General features: G+C 38.2%; 18 non-coding genes across 18 annotated transcripts; all 18 read left to right on the top strand.

The window, feature by feature from the left end:
* The first annotated feature begins 557 nt into the window (after positions 1-557).
* Positions 558-640, top strand: TRNAL-CAG (transfer RNA leucine (anticodon CAG)). The gene has a single exon. It is a non-coding gene; the product is annotated as a tRNA-Leu (tRNA).
* Positions 641-1,021: 381 nt separating this feature from the next.
* Positions 1,022-1,104, top strand: TRNAL-CAG (transfer RNA leucine (anticodon CAG)). The gene has a single exon. It is a non-coding gene; the product is annotated as a tRNA-Leu (tRNA).
* A 1,155-nt stretch (positions 1,105-2,259) lies between these two features.
* On the top strand, positions 2,260-2,342 carry TRNAL-CAG (transfer RNA leucine (anticodon CAG)). Its single transcript has one exon. It is a non-coding gene; the product is annotated as a tRNA-Leu (tRNA).
* A 381-nt stretch (positions 2,343-2,723) lies between these two features.
* TRNAL-CAG (transfer RNA leucine (anticodon CAG)) lies at positions 2,724-2,806 on the top strand. Its single transcript has one exon. It is a non-coding gene; the product is annotated as a tRNA-Leu (tRNA).
* Positions 2,807-3,189: 383 nt separating this feature from the next.
* On the top strand, positions 3,190-3,272 carry TRNAL-CAG (transfer RNA leucine (anticodon CAG)). The gene has a single exon. It is a non-coding gene; the product is annotated as a tRNA-Leu (tRNA).
* A 1,365-nt stretch (positions 3,273-4,637) lies between these two features.
* Positions 4,638-4,720, top strand: TRNAM-CAU (transfer RNA methionine (anticodon CAU)). Its single transcript has one exon. It is a non-coding gene; the product is annotated as a tRNA-Met (tRNA).
* A 1,110-nt stretch (positions 4,721-5,830) lies between these two features.
* On the top strand, positions 5,831-5,913 carry TRNAM-CAU (transfer RNA methionine (anticodon CAU)). Its single transcript has one exon. It is a non-coding gene; the product is annotated as a tRNA-Met (tRNA).
* A 2,303-nt stretch (positions 5,914-8,216) lies between these two features.
* TRNAL-CAG (transfer RNA leucine (anticodon CAG)) lies at positions 8,217-8,299 on the top strand. Its single transcript has one exon. It is a non-coding gene; the product is annotated as a tRNA-Leu (tRNA).
* A 1,110-nt stretch (positions 8,300-9,409) lies between these two features.
* On the top strand, positions 9,410-9,492 carry TRNAL-CAG (transfer RNA leucine (anticodon CAG)). Its single transcript has one exon. It is a non-coding gene; the product is annotated as a tRNA-Leu (tRNA).
* Positions 9,493-9,873: 381 nt separating this feature from the next.
* Positions 9,874-9,956, top strand: TRNAL-CAG (transfer RNA leucine (anticodon CAG)). Its single transcript has one exon. It is a non-coding gene; the product is annotated as a tRNA-Leu (tRNA).
* A 659-nt stretch (positions 9,957-10,615) lies between these two features.
* Positions 10,616-10,698, top strand: TRNAL-CAG (transfer RNA leucine (anticodon CAG)). Its single transcript has one exon. It is a non-coding gene; the product is annotated as a tRNA-Leu (tRNA).
* Positions 10,699-11,821: 1,123 nt separating this feature from the next.
* Positions 11,822-11,904, top strand: TRNAL-CAG (transfer RNA leucine (anticodon CAG)). Its single transcript has one exon. It is a non-coding gene; the product is annotated as a tRNA-Leu (tRNA).
* Positions 11,905-12,282: 378 nt separating this feature from the next.
* TRNAL-CAG (transfer RNA leucine (anticodon CAG)) lies at positions 12,283-12,365 on the top strand. The gene has a single exon. It is a non-coding gene; the product is annotated as a tRNA-Leu (tRNA).
* A 7,923-nt stretch (positions 12,366-20,288) lies between these two features.
* On the top strand, positions 20,289-20,371 carry TRNAL-CAG (transfer RNA leucine (anticodon CAG)). The gene has a single exon. It is a non-coding gene; the product is annotated as a tRNA-Leu (tRNA).
* Positions 20,372-20,751: 380 nt separating this feature from the next.
* TRNAL-CAG (transfer RNA leucine (anticodon CAG)) lies at positions 20,752-20,834 on the top strand. Its single transcript has one exon. It is a non-coding gene; the product is annotated as a tRNA-Leu (tRNA).
* Positions 20,835-21,494: 660 nt separating this feature from the next.
* Positions 21,495-21,577, top strand: TRNAL-CAG (transfer RNA leucine (anticodon CAG)). Its single transcript has one exon. It is a non-coding gene; the product is annotated as a tRNA-Leu (tRNA).
* A 380-nt stretch (positions 21,578-21,957) lies between these two features.
* TRNAL-CAG (transfer RNA leucine (anticodon CAG)) lies at positions 21,958-22,040 on the top strand. Its single transcript has one exon. It is a non-coding gene; the product is annotated as a tRNA-Leu (tRNA).
* Positions 22,041-22,701: 661 nt separating this feature from the next.
* Positions 22,702-22,784, top strand: TRNAL-CAG (transfer RNA leucine (anticodon CAG)). Its single transcript has one exon. It is a non-coding gene; the product is annotated as a tRNA-Leu (tRNA).
* Positions 22,785-24,048: the final 1,264 nt, after the last annotated feature.

Genomic DNA, 24,048 nt, shown 5'->3' with positions numbered 1-24,048 from the left:
AATTTCCACCATTCAAAAAGGCATCAATCCATTATATTTTTATATAGCAAGAAAATAGCAAACTATTCTTTGTACAAATAAGGGCTTGAAACCTACCACTGACATCAATATCATGCTTTTTGTATTATCTGCTCCATACTTCTTGATTTATATTTCGCTAAATAAAATACCTCCCAAATTAAGAATTTGGGAGGCATTTTTCTAACTTAAGAAAACTGCTCTTCTAAGCCATTGGTCATGAAAATAAACCCCACTTGGGTTCATTATAATAGAATCCAATGAATCCCACAACCAAAATGAAGTAGCCAGTTTGTGCAATCTTCACAAATTTTACTCAACAGTGAGTGAAAATGCATCAGCAAACAAACTCTGGGCATTTGAATTCTAATCCTCAAAAGAGAAAAGAAATCCTACTTTATACATTAGAACCACTTTCAAAATGAATGGAAAAGCAGTTGATACAGTCTTTAAATCAATAGTTTCTACAATATGACCATTGTATCGTTAGAGAGGGGATTTCGTACTATATCACTTTTTAAAAAGTTAATGTTATATATGTCAGGATGGCCGAGCTGTCTAAGGCGCTGCGTTCAGGTCGCAGTCTCCTCTGGAGGCGTGGGTTCAAATCCCACTTCTGACATGACTCTTTCTTTTCTTATTTGTTCTTCAATTCTTCTTCCTTGTTGCATGAAAAAAGAATGACTTAAGAATTAGATGAACACTATCTGCAAAATTCTGTTTCCAATTCCACCATGTAAAAAAATGTATCAATCAATCCACAATTTTGCTATGTATCAAGAAAAGATCACACTGTTTTCTCTGTCAAAATAGGGGCCTGAAACCTACCAAAGAGATCAATGTCATGTTCTTTGTATTGGTCATGAACATAAACCCCACTTGGGTACATTAAAATAGGATCCAATCAATCCCATAAGCTAAACAAAGTAGCCAGTTTGTGCAAGATTCACAAATTTCACTTCATAATATAAAATTTTTCTTAAAAATAGTACGATAGGTATATGTCAGGATGGCCGAGTGGTCTATGGCGCTGCGTTCAGGTCGCAGTCTCCTCTGGAGGCGTGGGTTCAAATCCCACTTCTGACATAGTTCTTCCTTTCTTTATTGGTTCTACTATTTCCTCTTCCTTGTTGCATGAAAACAGAATGACTTAAGAATTAGATGAACACTCTCTGCAAAATTCTGTTTCCAATTCCACCATGAAAAAAAAATGTATCAATCAATCCACAATTTTGCTATGTATCAAGAAAAGATCACACTGTTTTCTCTTTAAAAATACGGGCCTGAAACCTACCAAAGAGATCAATGTCATATTCTTTGTATTGGTCATGAACATAAACCCCACTTGGGTACATTAAAATAGGATCCAATCAATCCCATAAGCTAAACAAAGTAGCCAGTTTGTGCAAGATTCACAAATTTCACTTCATAATATTAAATTTTTCTTAAAAATAGTGCGATAGCTATATGTCAGGATGGCCGAGTGGTCTATGGCGCTGCGTTCAGGTCGCATATGTCAGGATGGCCGAGTGGTCTATGGCGCTGCGTTCAGGTCGCGTGGGTTCAAATCCCACTTCTGACATAGTTCTTCCTTTCTTTATTGGTTCTACTATTTCCTCTTCCTTGTTGCATGAGAAGAGAATGACTTAAGAATCAGATTAACACCCACTGCAAAACTCTGTTTCAATTTCCACCATTCAAAAATGCATCAATCCATTATGTTTTTATATAGAAAGAAAATAGCACACTATTCTTTGTACAAAAAAGGGCTTGAAAGCTACCACTGACATCAATATCATGCTTTTTGTATTGTCTGCTTCATACTTCTTGATTTATATTTTGCTAAATAAAATATCTCCCAAATTAAGATTTTGGGAGGCATTTTTCTAAATTAAGAAAACTGCTCTTCTAAGCCATTGGTCATGAAAATAAACCCCACTTGGGTTCATTATAATAGAATCCAATGAATCCCACAAGCTAAAGGAAGTAGCCAGTTTGTGCAATCTTCACAAATTTTACTCAACAGTGAGTGAAAATGCATCAGCAAACAAACTCTGGGCATTTGAATTCTAATCCTCAAAAGAGAAAATAAATCCTACTTTATACATTAGAACCACTTTCAAAATGAATGGAAAAGCAATTGATACAGTCTTTAAATCAGTAGTTTCTACAATATGACCATTGTATCGTTGGAGAGGGGATTTCGTACTATATCACTTTTAAAAAATTAGTGTTATATATGTCAGGATGGCCGAGCGGTCTAAGGCGCTGCGTTCAGGTCGCAGTCTCCTCTGGAGGGGTGGGTTCAAATCCCACTTCTGACAGGACTCTTTCTTTTCTTATTTGTTCTTCAATTCTTCTTCCTTGTTGCATGAAAAAAGAATGACTTAAGAATTAGATGAACACTCTCTGCAAAATTCTGTTTCCAATTCCACCATGGAAAAAAATGTATCAATCAATCCACAATTTTGCTATGTATCAAGAAAAGATCACACTGTTTTCTCTTTAAAAATAGGGGCCTGAAACCTACCAAAGAGATCAATGTCATGTTCTTTGTATTGGTCATGAACATAAACCCCACTTGGGTACATTAAAATAGGATCCAATCAATCCCATAAGCTAAACAAAGTAGCCAGTTTGTGCAAGATTCACAAATTTCACTTCATAATATAAATTTTTTCTTAAAAATAGTGCGATAGGTATATGTCAGGATGGCCGAGTGGTCTATGGCGCTGCGTTCAGGTCGCAGTCTCCTCTGGAGGCGTGGGTTCAAATCCCACTTCTGACATAGTTCTTCCTTTCTTTATTGGTTCTACTATTTCCTCTTCCTTGTTGCATGAAAACAGAATGACTTAAGAATTAGATGAACACTCTCTGCAAAATTCTGTTTCCAATTCCACCATGAAAAAAAAATGTATCAATCAATCCACAATTTTGCTATGTATCAAGAAAAGATCACACTGTTTTCTCTTTAAAAATAGGGGCCTGAAACCTACCAAAGAGATCAATGTCATATTCTTTGTATTGGTCATGAACATAAACCCCACTTGGGTACATTAAAATAGGATCCAATCAATCCCATAAGCTAAACAAAGTAGCCAGTTTGTGCAAGATTCACAAATTTCACTTCATAATATTACATTTTTCTTAAAAATAGTGCGATAGCTATATGTCAGGATGGCCGAGTGGTCTATGGCGCTGCGTTCAGGTCGCAGTCTCCTCTGGAGGCGTGGGTTCAAATCCCACTTCTGACATAGTTCTTCCTTTCTTTATTGGTTCTACTATTTCCTTTTCCTTTTTGCATGAGAAGAGAATGACTTAAGAATCAGATTAACACCCACTGCAAAACTCTGTTTCAATTTCCACCATTCAAAAAGGCATCAATCCATTATATTTTTATATAGCAAGAAAATAGCACACTATTCTTTGTACAAATAAGGGCTTGAAACCTACCACTGACATCAATATCATGCTTTTTGTATTATCTGCTCCATACTTCTTGATTTATATTTCGCTAAATAAAATACCTCCCAAATTAAGAATTTGGGAGGCATTTTTCTAACTTAAGAAAACTGCTCTTCTAAGCCATTGGTCATAAAAATAAACCCCACTTGGGTTCATTATAATAGAATCCAATGAATCCCACAAGCTAAATGAAGTAGCCAGTTTGTGCAATCTTCACAAATTTTACTCAACAGTGAGTGAAAATGCATCAGCAAACAAACTCTGGGCATTTGAATTCTAATCCTCAAAAGAGAAAATAAATCCTACTTTATACATTAGAACCACTTTCAAAATGAATGGAAAAGCAGTTGATACAGTCTTTAAATCAATAGTTTCTACAATATGACCCTTGTATCGTTAGAGAGGGGATTTCGTACTATATCACTTTTTAAAAAAATAGTGTGATATATGTCAGGATGGCCGAGCGGTCTAAGGTTCAAATCCCACTTCTGACATAGTTCTACGTTTCTTTATTGGTTCTACTATTTCCTCTTCCTTGTTGCATGAGAAGAGAATGACTTAAGAATCAGATTAACACCCACTGCAAAACTCTGTTTCATTTTCCACCATTCAAAAATGCATCAATCCATTATGTTTTTATATAGAAAGAAAATAGCACACTATTCTTTGTACAAAAAAGGGCTTGAAAGCTACCACTGACATCAATATCATGCTTTTTGTATTGTCTGCTTCATACTTCTTGATTTATATTTTGCTAAATAAAATACCTCCCAAATTAGGAATTTGGGAGGCATTTTTCTAACTTAAGAAAACTGCTCTTCTAAGCCATTGGTCCTGAAAATAAACCCCACTTGGGTTCATTATAATAGAATCCAATGAATCCCACAAGCTAAAGGAAGTAGCCAGTTTGTGCAATCTTCACAAATTTTACTCAACAGTGAGTGAAAATGCATCAGCAAACAAACTCTGGGCATTTGAATTCTAATCCTTAAAAGAGAAAATAAATCCTACTTTATACATTAGAACCACTTTCAAAATGAATGGAAAAGCAATTGATACAGTCTTTAAATCAATAGTTTCTACAATATGACCATTGTATCGTTGGAGAGGGGATTTCGTACTATATCACTTTTTAAAAAGTTAGGGTGATATATGTCCGGATGGCCGAGCGGTCTAAGGCGCTGCGTTCATGTCGCAGTCTCCTCTGGAGGCGTGGGTTCAAATCCCACTTCTGACATGACTCTTTCTTTTCTTATTTGTTCTTCAATTCTTCTTCCTTGTTGCATGAAAAAAGAATGACTTAAGAATTAGATAAACACTCTCTGCAAAATTCTGTTTCCAATTCCACCATGTAAAAAATGTATCAATCAATCCACAATTTTGCTATGTATCAAGAAAAGATCACACTGTTTTCTCTTTAAAAATAGGGGCCTGAAACCTACCAAAGAGATCAATGTCATGTTCTTTGTATTGGTCATGAACATAAACCCCACTTGGGTACATTAAAATAGGATCCAATCAATCCCATAAGCTAAACAAAGTAGCCAGTTTGTGCAAGATTCACAAATTTCACTTCATAATATTAAATTTTTCTTAAAAATAGTGCGATAGCTATATGTCAGGATGGCCGAGTGGTCTATGGTCGCAGTCTCCTCTGGAGGCGTGGGTTCAAATCCCACTTCTGACATAGTTCTACGTTTCTTTATTGGTTCTACTATTTCCTCTTCCTTGTTGCATGAGAAGAGAATGACTTAAGAATCAGATTAACACCCACTGCAAAACTCTGTTTCATTTTCCACCATTCAAAAATGCATCAATCCATTATGTTTTTATATAGAAAGAAAATAGCACACTATTCTTTGTACAAAAAAGGGCTTGAAAGCTACCACTGACATCAATATCATGCTTTTTGTATTGTCTGCTTCATACTTCTTGATTTATATTTTGCTAAATAAAATACCTCCCAAATTAGGAATTTGGGAGGCATTTTTCTAACTTAAGAAAACTGCTCTTCTAAGCCATTGGTCCTGAAAATAAACCCCACTTGGGTTCATTATAATAGAATCCAATGAATCCCACAAGCTAAAGGAAGTAGCCAGTTTGTGCAATCTTCACAAATTTTACTCAACAGTGAGTGAAAATGCATCAGCAAACAAACTCTGGGCATTTGAATTCTAATCCTCAAAAGAGAAAATAAATGCTACTTTATACATTAGAACCACTTTCAAAATGAATGGAAAAGCAATTGATACAGTCTTTAAATCAATAGTTTCTACAATATGACCATTGTATCGTTGGAGAGGGGATTTCGTACTATATCACTTTTTAAAAAGTTAGTGTGATATATGTCCGGATGGCCGAGCGGTCTAAGGCGCTGCGTTCATGTCGCAGTCTCCTCTGGAGGCGTGGGTTCAAATCCCACTTCTGACATGACTCTTTCTTTTCTTATTTGTTCTTCAATTCTTCTTCCTTGTTGCATGAAAAAAGAATGACTTAAGAATTAGATAAACACTCTCTGCAAAATTCTGTTTCCAATTCCACCATGTAAAAAATGTATCAATCAATCCACAATTTTGCTATGTATCAAGAAAAGATCACACTGTTTTCTCTTTAAAAATAGGGGCCTGAAACCTACCAAAGAGATCAATGTCATGTTCTTTGTATTGGTCATGAACATAAACCCCACTTGGGTACATTAAAATAGGATCCAATCAATCCCATAAGCTAAACAAAGTAGCCAGTTTGTGCAAGATTCACAAATTTCACTTCATAATATTAAATTTTTCTTAAAAATAGTGCGATAGCTATATGTCAGGATGGCCGAGTGGTCTATGGTCGCAGTCTCCTCTGGAGGCGTGGGTTCAAATCCCACTTCTGACATAGTTCTACGTTTCTTCATTGGTTCTACTATTTCCTCTTCCTTGTTGCATGAGAAGAGAATGACTTAAGAATCAGATTAACACCCACTGCAAAACTCTGTTTCATTTTCCACCATTCAAAAATGCATCAATCCATTATGTTGTTATATAGAAAGAAAATAGCACACTATTCTTTGTACAAAAAAGGGCTTGAAAGCTACCACTGAAATCAATATCATGCTTTTTGTATTGTCTGCTTCATACTTCTTGATTTATATTTTGCTAAATAAAATACCTCCCAAATTAAGAATTTGGGAGGCATTTTTCTAACTTAAGAAAACTGCTCTTTTAAGCCATTGGTCCTGAAAATAAACCCCACTTGGGTTCATTATAATAGAATCCAATGAATCCCACAAGCTAAAGGAAGTAGCCAGTTTGTGCAATCTTCACAAATTTTACTCAACAGTGAGTGAAAATGCATCAGCAAACAAACTCTGGGCATTTGAATTCTAATCCTCAAAAGAGAAAATAAATCCTACTTTATACATTAGAACCACTTTCAAAATGAATGGAAAAGCAATTGATACAGTCTTTAAATCAATAGTTTCTACAATATGACCATTGTATCGTTGGAGAGGGGATTTCGTACTATATCACTTTTTAAAAAGTTAGTGTGATATATGTCCGGATGGCCGAGCGGTCTAAGGCGCTGCTTTCATGTTGCAGTCTCCTCTGGAGGCGTGCGTTCAAATCCCACTTCTGACAGGACTCTTTCTTTTCTTATTTGTTCTTCAATTATTCTTCCTTGTTGCATGAAAAAAGAATGACTTAAGAATTAGATGAACACTCTCTGCAAAATTCTGTTTCCAATTCCACCATGTAAAAAATGTATCAATCAATCCACAATTTTGCTATGTATCAAGAAAAGATCACACTGTTTTCTCTGTCAAAATAGGGGCCTGAAACCTACCAAAGAGATCAATGTCATGTTCTTTGTATTGGTCATGAATATAAACCCCACTTGGGTACATTAAAATAGGATCCAATCAATCCCATAAGCTAAACAAAGTAGCCAGTTTGTGCAAGATTCACAAATTTCACTTCATAATATTAAATTTTTCTTAAAAATAGTGCGATAGCTATATGTCAGGATGGCCGAGTGGTCTATGGTCGCAGTCTCCTCTGGAGGCGTGGGTTCAAATCCCACTTCTGACATAGTTCTTCCTTTCTTTATTGGTTCTACTATTTCCTCTTCCTTGTTGCATGAGAAGAGAATGACTTAAGAATCAGATTAACACCCACTGCAAAACTCTGTTTCAATTTCCACCATTCAAAAATGCATCTATCCATTATGTTTTTATATAGAAAGAAAATAGCACACTATTCTTTGTACAAATAAGGGCTTGAAAGCTACCACTGACATCAATATCATGCTTTTTGTATTATCTGCTCCATACTTCTTGATTTATATTTTGCTAAATAAAATACCTCCCAAATTAAGAATTTGGGAGGCATTTTTCTAACTTAAGAAAACTGCTCTTCTAAGCCATTGGTCATGAAAATAAACCCCACTTGGGTTCATTATAATATAATCCAATGAATCCCACAAGCTAAATGAAGTAGCCAGTTTGTGCAATCTTCACAAATTTTACTCAACAGTGAGTGAAAATGCATCAGCAAACAAACTCTGGGCATTTGAATTCTAATCCTCAAAAGAGAAAATAAATCCTACTTTATACATTAGAACCACTTTCAAAATGAATGGAAAAGCAGTTGATACAGTCTTTAAATCAATAGTTTCTACAATATGACCATTGTATCGTTAGAGAGGGGATTTCGTACTATATCCCTTTTTAAAAAAATAGTGTGATATATGTCAGGATGGCCGAGCGGTCTAAGGCGCTGTGTTCAGGTCGCAGTCTCCTCTGGAGGCGTGGGTTCAAATCCCACTTCTGACATGACTCTTTCTTTTCTTATTTGTTCTTCATTTCTTCTTCCTTGTTGCATGAAAAAAGAATGACTTAAGAATTAGATAAACACTCTCTGCAAAATTCTGTTTCCAATTCCACCATGTAAAAAATGTATCAATCAATCCACAATTTTGCTATGTATCAAGAAAAGATCACACTGTTTTCTCTTTAAAAATAGGGGCCTGAAACCTACCAAAGAGATCAATGTCATGTTCTTTGTATTGGTCATGAACATAAACCCCACTTGGGTACATTAAAATAGGATCCAATCAATGCCATAAGCTAAACAAAGTAGCCAGTTTGTGCAAGATTCACAAATTTCACTTCATAATATTAAATTTTTCTTAAAAATAGTGCGATAGCTATATGTCAGGATGGCCGAGTGGTTTATGGTCGCAGTCTCCTCTGGAGGCGTGGGTTCAAATCCCACTTCTGACATAGTTCTTCCTTTCTTTATTGGTTCTACTATTTCCTTTTCCTTTTTGCATGAGAAGAGAATGACTTAAGAATCAGATTAACACCCACTGCAAAACTCTGTTTCAATTTCCACCATTCAAAAAGGCATCAATCCATTATATTTTTATATAGCAAGAAAATAGCACATTATTCTTTGTACAAATAAGGGCTTGAAACCTACCACTGACATCAATATCATGCTTTTTGTATTATCTGCTCCATACTTCTTGATTTATATTTCGCTAAATAAAATACCTCCCAAATTAAGAATTTGGGAGGTATTTTTCTAACTTAAGAAAACTGCTCTTCTAAGCCATTGGTCATGAAAATAAACCCCACTTGGGTTCATTATAATAGAATCCAATGAATCCCACAAGCTAAATGAAGTAGCCAGTTTGTGCAATCTTCACAAATTTTACTCAACAGTGAGTGAAAATGCATCAGCAAACAAACTTTAGGCATTTGAATTCTAATCCTCAAATGAGAAAATAAATCCTACTTTATACATTAGAACCACTTTCAAAATGAATGGAAAAGCAATTGATACAGTCTTTAAATCAATAGTTTCTACAATATGACCATTGTATCGTTGGAGAGGGGATTTCGTACTATATCACTTTTAAAAAAGTTAGTGTGATATATGTCAGAATGGCCGAGCGGTCTAAGGCGCTGTGTTCAGGTCGCAGTCTCCTCTGGAGGCGTGGGTTCAAATCCCACTTCTGACAGGACTCTTTCTTTTCTTATTTGTTCTTCAATTCTTCTTCCTTGTTGCATGAAAAAAGAATGACTTAAGAATTAGATAAACACTCTCTGCAAAATTCTGTTTCCAATTCCACCATGGAAAAAAATGTATCAATCAATCCACAATTTTCCTATGTATCAAGAAAAGATCACACTGTTTTCTCTGTCAAAATAGGGTCCTGAAACCTACCAAAGAGATCAATGTCATGTTCTTTGTATTGGTCATGAACATAAACCCCACTTGGGTACATTAAAATAGGATCCAATCAATCCCATAAGCTAAACAAAGTAGCCAGTTTGTGCAAGATTCACAAATTTAACTTCATAATATAAAAAAATTCTTAAAAAGAGTAAGATAGGTATATGTCAGGAAGGCCGAGTGGTCTATGGCGCTGCGTTCAGGTCGCAGTCTCCTCTGGAGGCGTGGGTTCAAATCCCACTTCTGACATAGTTCTTCCTTTCTTTATTGGTTCTACTATTTCCTCTTCCTTGTTGCATGAGAAGAGAATGACTTAAGAATCAGATTAACACCCACTGCAAAACTCTGTTTCAATTTCCACCATTTAAAAATGCATCAATCCATTATTTTTTATATAGCAAGAAAATAGCACACTATTCTTTGTACAAATAAGGGCTTGAAATCTACCACTGAAATCAATATCATGCTTTTTGTATTGTCTGCTCCATACTTCTTGATTTATATTTTGCTAAATAAAATACCTCCCAAATTAAGAATTTGGGAGGCATTTTTCAAACTGAAGAAAGCTGCTCTTCTAAGCCATTGGTCATGAAAATAAACCCCACTTGGGTTCATTATAATAGAATCCAATGAATCCCACAAGCTAATGGAAGTAGCCAGTTTGTGCAATCTTCACAAATTTTACTCAACAGTGAGTGAAAATGCATCAGCAAACAAACTCTAGGCATTTGAATTCTAATCCTCAAAAGAAAAAATAAATCCTACTTTATACATTAGAACAACTTTCAAAATGAATGGAAAAGCAATTGATACAGTCTTTAAATCAATAGTTTCTACAATATGACCATTGTATCGTTAGAGAGGGGATTTCGTACTATATCCCTTTTTAAAAAAATAGTGTGATATATGTCAGGATGGCCGAGCGGTCTATGGCGCTGCGTTCAGGTCGCAGTCTCCTCTGGAGGCGTGGGTTCAAATCCCACTTCTGACAGGACTCTTTCTTTTCTTATTTGTTCTTCAATTCTTCTTCCTTGTTGCATGAAAAAAGAATGACTTATGAATTAGATGAACACACTCTGCAAAATTCTGTTTCCAATTCCACCATGTAAAAAAATGTATTAATCAATCCACAATTTTGCTATGTATCAAGAAAATATCACACTGTTTTCTCTGTCAAAATAGGGGCCTGAAACCTTCCAAAGAAATCAATGTTATGTTCTTTGTATTGGTAATGAACATAAACCCCACTTGGGTACATTAAAATAGGATCCAATCAATCCCATAAGCTAAACAAAGTAGCCAGTTTGTGCAAGATTCACAATTTTCACTTCATAATATAAATTTTTTCTTAAAAAATAGTGCGATAGTATATGTCAGGATGGCCGAGTGGTCTATGGCGCGGCGTTCAGGTTGCAGTCTCCTCTGGAGGCGTGAGTTCAAATCCTACTTCTGACATAGTCCTTACTTTCTTTATTGGTTCTACTATATTCTCTTCCTTGTTGCATGAGAAGAGAATGACTTAATAATCAGATTAACACCCAATGCAAAACTCTGTTTCAATTTACACCATTCAAAAAGGCATCAATCCATTATATTTTATATAGCAAGAAAATAGCACACTATTCTTTGTACAAATAAGGGCTTGAAACCTACCACTGACATCAATATCATGCTTTTTGTATTATCTGCTCCATACTTCTTGATTTATATTTCGCTAAATAAAATACCTCCCAAATTAAGAATTTGGGAGGCATTTTTCTAACTTAAGAAAACTGCTCTTCTAAGCCATTGGTCATGAAAATAAACCCCACTTGGGTTCATTATAATAGAATCCAATGAATCCCACAAGCTAAATGAAGTAGCCAGTTTGTGCAATCTTCACAAATTTTACTCAACAGTGAGTGAAAATGCATCAGCAAACAAACTCTGGGCATTTGAATTCTAATCCTCAAAAGAGAAAATAAATCCTACTTTATACATTAGAACCACTTTCAAAATGAATGGAAAAGCAGTTGATACAGTCTTTCAATCAATAATTTCTACAATATGACCATTGTATCGTTAGAGAGGGGATTTCGTACTATATCACTTTTTAAAAAGTTAGTGTGATATATGTCAGGATGGCCGAGCGGTCTAAGGTGCTGCGTTCAGGTCGCAGTCTCCTCTGGAGGTGTGGGTTCAAATCCCGCTTCTGACATGACTCTTTCTTTTCTTATTTGTTCTTCAATTCTTCTTCCTTGTTGCATGAAAAAAGAATGACTTAAGAATTAGATGAACACTCTCTGCAAAATTCTGTTTCCAATTCCACCATGTAAAAAATGTATCAATCAATCCACAATTTTGCTATGTATCAAGAAAAGATCACACTGTTTTCTGTCAAAATAGGGGCCTGAAACCTACCAAAGAGATCAATGTCATGTTCTTTGTATTGGTCATGAACATAAACCCCACTTGGGTACATTAAAATAGGATCCAATCAATCCCATAAGCTAAACAAAGTAGCCAGTTTGTGCAAGATTCACAAATTTCACTTCATAATATTAAATTTTTCTTAAAAATTGTGCGATAGGTATATGTCAGGATGGCCGAGTGGTCTATGGCGCTGCATTCAGGTCGCAGTCTCCTCTGGAGGCGTGGGTTCAAATCCCACTTCTGACATTGTTCTACCTTTCTTTATTGGTTCTACTATTTCCTCTTCCTTGTTGCATGAGAAGAGAATGACTTAAGATTCAGATTAACACCCACTGCAAAACTCTGTTTCATTTTCCACCATTCAAAAATGCATCAATCCATTATGTTTTTATATAGAAAGAAAATAGCACACTATTCTTTGTACAAAAAAGGGCTTGAAAGCTACCACTGACATCAATATCATGCTTTTTGTATTGTCTGCTTCATACTTCTTGATTTATATTTTGCTAAATAAAATACCTCCCAAATTAAGAATTTGGGAGGCATTTTTCTAACTTAAGAAAACTGCTCTTCTAAGCCATTGGTCATGAAAATAAACCCCACTTGGGTTCATTATAATAGAATCCAATGAATCCCACAAGCTAAAGGAAGTAGCCAGTTTGTGCAATCTTCACAAATTTTACTCAACAGTGAGTGAAAATGCATCAGCAAACAAACTCTGGGCATTTGAATTCAAATCCTCAAAAGAGAAAATAAATCCTACTTTATACATTAGAACCACTTTCAAAATGAATGGAAAAGCAATTGATACAGTCTTTAAATCAATAGTTTCTACAATATGACCATTATATCGTTGGAGAGGGGATTTCGTACTATATCACTTTTTAAAAAGTTAGTGTGATATATGTCCGGATGGCCGTGCGGTCTGAGGCGCTGCGTTCATGTCGCAGTCTCCTCTGGAGGCGTGGGCTCAAATCCCACTTCTGACATGACTCTTTCTTTTCTTATTTGTTCTTCAATTATTCTTCCTTGTTGCATGAAAAAAGAATGACTTAAGAATTAGATGAACACTCTCTGCAAAATTCTGTTTCCAATTCCACCATGTAAAAAATGTATCAATCAATCAATCCACAAAATAGGATCCAATCATTCCCATAAGCTAAACAAAGTAGCCAGTTTGTGCAAGATTCACAAATTTCACTTCATAATATTAAATTTTTCTTAAAAATAGTGCAATAGCCTTTCCGGTTCCGGTGTCATGCAAGCAGCAGCGTGAGCACACAGCTCCGCTCACTGACCCACCCACCGTCAACTTTACGGGCTACCCCCCACTGCAATACCGTTACCGGAGGCTTCCTGACGCTCCCCCGACCCAGATGGAGAAACTCCTGGCCAGCGGCAGTGTCTCCCAAGCGCACACGCCGAGACAGGAGAAACGCCGCGCAGAAGCCAAGATGGCGCCGGCTCCTGACTCGGCGCCACAGCCGCCAGCGTCTAAGAAAACGGCTGGCACCCTTGAGACCCAAGGCAACACACAGGTACCCCGCGATCCTGATGCGGTAGTCACCTATAGAGACATCGTAGATGTCATCTCTGCTGCGATGGCCCCACTCCTAAATAAAGCTGTGGCAGACATAACCCAGCAACTACAACATTTGACGGGGAGGGTAACGGACAGTGAACAGCACATAGGAGCTATATCCCATGACCTGCATAACGTCCAGAAGGACATTATAAGACTCCAAAAGGAGAATTACCAACTCTGGAACAGAGTGGACGACGCTGAAAATAGATCTCGGCGCAATAATATAAGAGTAGTGGGATTGCCTGAATCTGTGAAAGGCCCTGACTTAGAGAAATTTGTCACCACTACGCTGCCACAACTATTAGGCATACAGGAGGAATGTAAAAGCCTTATAGTGGAACGTGTACACAGAGTGGGTCCCCCACCAAAACCACATGATAAACGTGCACGGGCAGTTCTGTTCAAATGCCTCAGCTATATACATAAGGTCTCTTTTTGGAGAGCATCACGCAAAATGCAAAACCTGAAATGGGAAGGAAATACATTGAGACTATTTCAAGACTTTTCTGCAGAGTTATCAAAAGCACGCAGAGCATTCTCCCCCATCTGCTCGGCGCTGGTAGCAGAAAAACATAGATTTGCCCTGATGTACCCAGCGAGGTTGAGGATTTTCCTAAATGACACTCATTATGATTTTTCCACGCCTGATGATGCTCGTGAATTCCTCAAAGAACATTTCCACCCTGACACTGCAGACATTTCGGATCTCCCTGAATAACTCCTTATATCTGAGCGATGACCCTGCTACATTACGCACCTTTGAGATTCCAGAGTCATCTCATCAGTACAGCACCGTTCATACAGTTTAATCCCTAGTTTGAACCTGAACACCCATGTTAGGGTGTCAACATTGAAGACACAACCCCTTCTCCCCTCTGAACCAACTCTCTTTGCTGCTCGGTTCCTCATCGACTCATCTATGATAAAGCTCCAGAATATTTGAACTGAGACTATCAAGATTTTGGTTGCCAAACTTGCCCTTACCATCTCCCCCCTCCCCCCCCCCTCCCCCCCCTCCCCCCCCCCCTCCCCCCCCCCTCCCCTGTTAGGAAACTTCTACTTAGATACTGTTAGTTATATTTCTAAGGTAGCCCAGAAGAGATAAATACCCAAGACACAATTGGGTCACAAGCTTGCAGTGTACCGTTGGCTTTTATCTCTCTGAGGAATACAAGAAAATTAGTATTAGGATTATCATAATTGTTTGAAATGTTTTATTATAGCTGCTCCCGGAATGCCCAATTGAGAGCAAAGAAATGTAGTATGTTGACCGTACTAAATTTTTTTTGTCTCACAGGTTCTATGTCTTATGTTGTTTTGTCTCCTTCCCCCCCACTTTCCTCTCACCCTCCTTCTCCCACCCCAGACCAAGCAGAATACCCCCCCTGCCTACTGAAGAGAATCAGATGGATCTTTCTCCCGTTCATATATGACTGACCTCAGACTGGGCTCTTTCAACGTCGGAGGATTCCATTCACCAGCAAAGCGCAGGAAAGTACTCTTATACTTACGCAAACAAGCTCTTGATATAGTATGTCTTCAAGAGACCCACCTCCTCCCCCCCGAAATCTCTAAACTGCAGATGTTCCAGTGGTCAGTAATAGCCTCGGCACCATTCAATAGCAAAGCAAGGGGCATTGTTATTCTAGCATCAAAATCCCTTCAAATAACAGTAAATTCAATTAACCCAGACCCAGAAGGCAGATTTTTAATAGTACATTGCTCAATTCAAGGCACTGATTATACTATTTGCTCAATATACGCTCCGAATATTTACTCCAAACCCTTTTATAAGAAGATCATAAGCCTCCTTATGCCACATGCTACGTCGTCGCTAATTGTCTGCGGGGACTTTAACCTTACCTCCCACCCCACCTTAGATAGATCCAACATATCCAGTCACAACAGAAAATTACCTAACTTAGGCATTCCTTTCATACTTAGATCCCTACAACTCGTTGACTCCTGGAGGGCACTCCATCCGACTCTCAAAGAATATACTTGTATCTCGGCAGCCCATAAGACCTTCTCCCGTATAGACTTCATTTGCATATCTGTCTCTTTATTTTCCCAACTTAGTGACGCCCAAATACATCCCATCATATTATCAGATCATGCACTGATATCTATCTCACTGAAAACAAATAGAGAATCTTCCCCCTATAAATCCTGGCGATTCCCAACACACCTCATTCACTCCCCCAGATTTCAATCCCTTCTTTCAGACACCTGGCAGGACTTCGACACACACAACTTACACATGCTTTCCGAAAATCCAGCTATTTACTGGATGACAGCTAAGGCGGTCCTCCGAGGTGCCATAATCAAATTTGAGACGTCCCTTAAAAAGCAGTATGCCAAATCTTACCTATCCCAACAAGAAGCTCTCACCAATTCTTACGCTAGATACACAGCTCATCCAACCCCAACCCTTAAAGCAGAATACTTGCAAGATAAAGCACTAGTAGAGGAAACATTGCAAAACATGGTAGACAAAACCCAATTCTCAGCCAACTACAAGTACCATAAATTTGGTAACAAAACCAGCAAGTTGTTAACCAACATCCTTAACTCCTCTAGAGCTCCCATGCTAGTCCACCCACTTAAACTCCCAGACGGTACCCTAACCACCTCAAACGCCCAAATCTCTAACATAATGGCCAACTTCTACTCTTCAATTTACAACGAATCTCTCTCCCAGCCCAATTCCAATATGACCGACCACTCCATCCCAGCTGACCCAGATCCATGGTCCTCCTTAAACTATCCCCACCCCCCACAACAGCTCGTAGAAAATCTAGTAACCCCCATCACCCTAAAGGAAGTAACAAATGCAATCAAACATTTAAAGCCAGCAAAAGCCCCAGGCCCAGATGGGTATACTGGGGACTTCTACCGCTCCCATATAGACAAAATGGCCCCAATACTAGTCTCGGTATTTAATTATATATTACAAAACAATGAAACTCCAGTTCACTTTAATTCGGCCACAATAAAAGTATTACCCAAAGCAGGCAGAGACCTATCCCATCCAGGTTCCTATCGCCCGATATCCCTACTTAACTGTGACTATAAACTCCTAACAAAAATCCTAGCAGATAGATTAGCCCTCACTCTCCCCCACATCATACACCCAGATCAAGCAGGCTTCATTTCAGGTAGATACCCAGTTAAAAACATACGAAAAATACTAGCAGCTATTCAAAACCAAAGCCAACCCTCTTCCTCCCCTATCCTAAACTTAATCTTATCCCTTGACGCTGAGAAGGCGTTTGACCTTGTCCTATGGCCACATCTTTTCACCACAATGTCAAAATTCGGTATCCCTTCCAAATTTATATCCTTTCTCCAAACTTTATATAAATCCTCATCATCCCAAATAGCCTGCAACGGATTCCTATCCCCCCCTTTCCCGATAACGAGAGGAACCAGACAGGGCTGCCCCCTTTCCCCCCTCCTTTTCGCGATAGCATTGGAACCCCTTACTATGGCATTAAGAGCCTCTACTGAATATACAGGAATTATGGTCAATACAAATGAACTAAAACTCGCACTCTTCGCGGACGATATGATCCTACTAGTTTCTAATCCCCTCATCTCTGTCCCTGCAATCATGAAAATTATCTCCCTATACAGCCCCAGGTCGGGTTACAAAATTAACATCACAAAGTCTGAGATCCTACCACTCTCTTCTTTTTCCCCTGAAATATTATCCCACCCGACCCTGTCCCAATTCAAACTGCAAAATACCAGTCTAAAATATTTGGGAGTACTTATCCCCCAAAAGATCAGAAACCTATACAAAATAAACTTCACACCACTAATAGCTACCATTAAAACACAACTAGAGGGATGGAATAAACTACCCATATCATTGCTGGGTAGAGCTACAGTCTTAAAATCGGTCATTTTCCCAAAGATTCTTTATCTACTACAACTCCTTCCCTGCCCCATTCCCAAATCTGACATCCTAACGATCAACAGAATCATGTCAAATTTCCTTTGGAATGGAAAGAGAGCTCGTATGGCTATACATAAACTTATGCTAAACAAATCAGACGGAGGACTCCGCATACCAAACATCCAGCTATATTCATGGGCGGCCCATTTTCGTATTATATCAGACTGGTTAGCTTCCACCTCCACATACACAAACGCGGAACTCGAAACAAACCTATTCGCCCCGTACTCTCCCGCTGCATTACTCCATTCCCCAGGGAAACTTATCCCTCATCACATCAAAGAACATGTACTATTTAACGGCATCTATGATGCCTGGATTAAAATCAACATCTCCCTACACAGAGACCACTCAATTACGCCATACATCCCACTATGGGGCAATCCCTCATTCCGGCCCTCCTTGCACAATGCCCAATACCTTTCTTGGAAACGCAAAGGATTGGATTTGGCCACCAAGATGTTCGACCCAGGGGGAACCATATTATCCTTTGACTCCTTAAAATCCTCATATGACCTAACCAACAATCAGTTCTTTATGTATTTGCAAGCGAGACATTTTGTTGACTCAACCAGACCTAAATTACTAACCTCCCAAGACACTGACCCTCTGCTACCCATATTTATGCTTTACCACAATCACACTATTAAAATGAAGCACCTCTACGAGATACTCTTGACCCATTTTATCCCCTCAAATTTAACCTCATCGGCTCTCGCCTGGGCAACTGACATCCCAGACCTTACTGAACCACAGCGACTAATATCAACAATCCCCTCCAGGATGAAACAACTACAATCCTCTTACTTACAAGAAGTACACTTTAAGACTATCCATAGACTATACATCGCCCCAGCCCAATCCAAACATATGTCCCCGGAGGCAACGGGTAGATGTCCGAAGTGTGGCATGATGGACGCAAAATTATATCATTGCCTATGGAACTGCAATAAAATATTAAAGTTTTGGAGAAAAATAATGAATTTCATTAACTCTATGTTTGACTCCCACTTCCCTCTAGACCCCCAGGTAGCCCTGTGTCTGTGCTTTGACCATTGGACGTCTGCTTTTAACTGCTCTAAACACATCCCCTTACTTTCATTAATATTCACATTAGCGAAAAAGCTAATCCTGACTCACTGGATAACCCCGGCTTCTCCGACGTTGACTGAGCTGCACTCCAGACTTTTTCAAATCCTATTGTTCGATAAGCGTTCCTTGATGCTATCAAATTCGCCCTCCCCCCAGGTCTTTTTAAAGAAATGGTCCCCTTATATAAAGATGATCCCAGAATCTCAGAAGGAAGCTGCAATGAATCTAATCTCTACAGATGAAGAATCACTAACCCGACAAACTCCATGAATCTAAACCATAAAGTTCTAACCCAATACTCCCAAAGATGCTAATTATTCCCTTGACGAGGGATTACACTTACTAAACAAATCAACACAACTCTATATATCTCTCCTTATATAACATTGTATATTGCAATGGTCGACTCCCCCCCCCCCCCCTCCCCTGCACCTCCCTTGTTACCCTTTTTGTGTCAAACTGTCTTCCCCCCCCCACTTTTCATTTTAATACTAGAAATTTGAGTATACTATATAAACATGTTTACCGTATTCTTACTGTCGACTTGAAAACAATTGATTAACACCTATTTCCGATTTACGTTAGATACCAATGTATACCTACCACCCTAGCATTTAAAATATGTGTATGCAAACGAATCTACAACACAGACGTAGATCATTGTTGTATCACGTTCTCTCCTCAATGTGATGAGGTCTCACTGTAAAACCTTACAAATGTACCATTTGTAATTATCTTTAAATACTTGTTTATTGAAAAATAAAAAAAAATTTTGAATTAAAAATAGTGCAATAGTTATATGTCAGGATGGCCGAGTGGTCTTTGGTTGCAGTCTCCTCTGGAGGCGTGGGTTCAAATCCCACTTCTGACATAGTTCTTCCTTTCTTTATTGGTTCTACTATTTCCTTTTCCTTTTTGCATGAGAAGAGAATGATTTAAGAATCAGATTAACACCCACTGCAAAACTCTGTTTCAATTTCCACCATTCAAAAAGGCATCAATCCATTATATTTTTATATAGCAAGAAAATAGCACACTATTCTTTGTACAAATAAGGGCTTGAAACCTACCACTGACATCAATATCATGCTTTTTGTATTATCTGCTCCATACTTCTTGATTTATATTTCGCTAAATAAAATACCTCCCAAATTAAGAATTTGGGAGGCATTTTTCTAACTTAAGAAAACTGCTCTTCTAAGCCATTGGTCATGAAAATAAACCCCACTTGGGTTCATTATAATAGAATCCAATGAATCCCACAAGCTAAAGGAAGTAGCCAGTTTGTGCAATCTTCACAAATTTTACTCAACAGTGAGTGAAAATGCATCAGCAAACAAACTCTGGGCATTTGAATTCTAATCCTCAAAAGAGAAAATAAATCCTACTTTATACATTAGAACCACTTTCAAAATGAATGGAAAAGCAGTTGATACAGTCTTTAAATCAATAGTTTCTACAATATGACCATTGTATCGTTAGAGAGGGGATTTCGTACTATATCACTTTTTAAACAGTTAGAGTGATATATATCAGGATGGCCGAGCGGTCTAAGGCGCTGCGTTCAGGTCGCAGTCTCCTCTGGAGGCGTGGGTTCAAATCCCACTTCTGACATGACTCTTACTTTTCTTATTTGTTCTTCAATTCTTCTTCCTTGTTGCATGAAAAAATAATGACTTAAGAGTTAGATGAACACTCTCTGCAAAATTCGATTTCCAATTCCACCATGTAAAAAATGTATCAATCAATCCACAATTTTGCTATGTATCAAGAAAAGATCACACTGTTTTCTCTGTCAAAATAGGGGCCTGAAACCTACCAAAGAGATCAATGTCATGTTCTTTGTATTGGTCATGAACATAAACCCCACTTGGGTACATTAAAATAGGATCCAATCAATCCCATAAGCTAAACAAAGTAGCCAGTTTGTGCAAGATTCACAAATTTCACTTCATAATATTAAATTTTTCTTAAAAATTGTGCGATAGGTATATGTCAGGATGGCCGAGTGGTCTATGGCGCTGCATTCAGGTCGCAGTCTCCTCTGGAGGCGTGGGTTCAAATCCCACTTCTGACATTGTTCTACCTTTCTTTATTGGTTCTACTATTTCCTCTTCCTTGTTGCATGAGAAGAGAATGACTTAAGATTCAGATTAACACCCACTGCAAAACTCTGTTTCATTTTCCACCATTCAAAAATGCATCAATCCATTATGTTTTTATATAGAAAGAAAATAGCACACTATTCTTTGTACAAAAAAGGGCTTGAAAGCTACCACTGACATCAATATCATGCTTTTTGTATTGTCTGCTTCATACTTCTTGATTTATATTTTGCTAAATAAAATACCTCCCAAATTAAGAATTTGGGTGGCATTTTTCTAACTTAAGAAAACTGCTCTTCTAAGCCATTGGTCATGAAAATAAACCCCACTTGGGTTCATTATAATAGAATCCAATGAATCCCACAAGCTAAAGGAAGTAGCCAGTTTGTGCAATCTTCACAAATTTTACTCAACAGTGAGTGAAAATGCATCAGCAAACAAACTCTGGGCATTTGAATTCTAATCCTCAAAAGAGAAAATAAATCCTACTTTATACATTAGAACCACTTTCAAAATGAATGGAAAAGCAGTTGATACAGTCTTTAAATCAATAGTTTCTACAATATGACCATTGTATCGTTAGAGAGGGGATTTCGTACTATATCACTTTTTAAACAGTTAGTGTGATATATATCAGGATGGCCGAGCGGTCTAAGGCGCTGCGTTCAGGTCGCAGTCTCCTCTGGAGGCGTGGGTTCAAATCCCACTTCTGACATGACTCTTACTTTTCTTATTTGTTCTTCAATTCTTCTTCCTTGTTGCATGAAAAAATAATGACTTAAGAGTTAGATGAACACTCTCTGCAAAATTCGATTTCCAATTCCACCATGTAAAAAATGTATCAATCAATCCACAATTTTGCTATGTATCAAGAAAAGATCACACTGTTTTCTCTGTCAAAATAGGGGCCTGAAACCTACCAAAGAGATCAATGTCATGTTCTTTGTATTGGTCATGAACATAAACCCCACTTGGGTACATTAAAATAGGATCCAATCAATCCCATAAGCTAATCAAAGTAGCCAGTTTGTGCAAGATTCACAAATTTCACTTCATAATATTAAATTTTTCTTAAAAATAGTGCGATAGCTATATGTCAGGATGGCCGAGTGGTCTATGGCGCTGCGTTCAGGTCGCAGTCTCCTCTGGAGGCGTGGGTTCAAATCCCACTTCTGACATAGTTCTTCCTTTCTTTATTGGTTCTACTATTTCCTCTTCCTTGTTGCATGAGAAGAGAATGACTTAAGAATCAGATTAACACCCACTGCAAAACTCTGTTTCAATTTCCACCATTCAAAAATGCATCAATCCATTATGTTTTTATATAGAAAGAAAATAGCACACTATTCTTTGTACAAATAAGGGCTTGAAAGCTACCACTGACATCAATATCATGCTTTTTGTATTGTCTGCTTCATACTTCTTGATTTATATTTTGCTAAATAAAATACCTCCCAAATTAAGAATTTGGGAGGCCTTTTTCTAACTTAAGAAAACTGCTCTTCTAAGCCATTGGTCATGAAAATAAACCCCACTTGGGTTCATTATAATAGAATCCTAATGAATCCCACAAGCTAAAGGAAGTAGCCAGTTTGTGCAATCTTCACAAATTTTACTCAACAGTGAGTGAAAATGCATCAGCAAACAAACTCTGGGCATTTGAATTCTAATCCTCAAAAGAGAAAATAAATCCTACTTTATACATTAGAACCACTTTCAAAATGAATGGAAAAGCAATTGATACAGTCTTTAAATCAATAGTTTCTACAATATGACCATTGTATCGTTAGAGAGGGGATTTCGTACTATATGACTTTTTAAAAAGTTAGTGAGATATATGTCAGGATGGCCGAGCGGTCTAAGGCGCTGCGTTCAGGTCGCAGTCTCCTCTGGAGGCGTGGGTTCAAATCCCACTTCTGACATGACTATTTCTTTTCTTATTTGTTCTTCAATTCTTCTTCCTTGTTGCATGAAAAAAGAATGACTTAAGAATTAGATGAACACTCTCTGCAAAATTCTGTTTCCAATTCCACCATGTAAAAAATGTATCAATCAATCCACAATTTTGCTATGTATCAAGAAAAGATCACACTGTTTTCTCTGTCAAAATAGGGGCCTGAAACCTACCAAAGAGATCAATGTCATGTTCTTTGTATTGGTCATGAACATAAACCCCACTTGGGTACATTAAAATAGGATCCAATCAATCCCATAAGCTAAACAAAGTAGCCAGTTTGTGCAAGATTCACAAATTTCACTTCATAATATTAAATTTTTATTAAAAATAGTGCGATAGGTATATGTCAGGATGGCCGAGTGGTCTATGGCGCTGCGTTCAGGTCGCAGTTTCCTCTGGAGGCGTGGGTTAAATCCCACTTCTGACATAGTTCTTCCTTTCTTTATTGGTTCTACTATTTCCTCTTCCTTGTTGCATGAGAAGAGAATGACTTAAGAATCAGATTAACACCCACTGCAAAACTCTGTTTCAATTTCCACCATTCAAAAATGCATCAATCCATTATGTTTTTATATAGAAAGAAAATAGCACACTATTCTTTGTACAAAAAAGGGCTTGAAAGCTACCACTGACATCAATATCATGCTTTTTGTATTGTCTGCTCCATACTTCTTGATTTATATTTTGCTAAATAAAATACCTCCCGCTAATTCACGGGGGTGTGGCCACGGCGGTGCAGACGTGAGGTAGCGTGCTCTCTCCTCCCTATGCCTACCTGCATGATTCTTTGAGCTCTGTCCCTCGTTTGCAGCCCGGAATTCGTGCCGGATCTGACTGCAGCTGCCCGGGGCAAATTGGCGTCCCTTGGCGAGAGGAAGTTCCTGCTCTGCGTCCGGAGTGTTTGCTGGACGATTGGGCAGGTCTGAAGCCATACTGGACCCGCTGGCGTGGTGCGGGCAGCGGTGACTCGTTGTGTGTAGCGCTTCCGGGAGCATCATCTGTTTGCCGTCATCAACCTCCGACCACTGTGGAGCGCGTGCACGCGGCTGACGCAACTTGGCTGGCGGCGTCCATCGGAGCAGCTCTGCAACAGGGAAGATCAGTATCTGGCCAGCTGGGACTTTTGGCTGGCAGCCAGTGATCTCGACCGACGGGAAGGTACGGTCAGTACAAATCCCTCTAACATCCCTGCTGCGTTTGCCTATACCGGGCTGCCTGTGAGAGAGGCA

This window comes from Crinia signifera, chromosome 1, assembly GCF_055691185.1.
Source record: "Crinia signifera chromosome 1, ASM5569118v1, whole genome shotgun sequence".
In the NCBI taxonomy this organism is placed as follows: Eukaryota; Metazoa; Chordata; class Amphibia; order Anura; family Myobatrachidae; genus Crinia; species Crinia signifera.
Note: the sequence above shows the minus strand (reverse complement) of the source record. Positions and strands in the feature narration are given on the sequence as shown.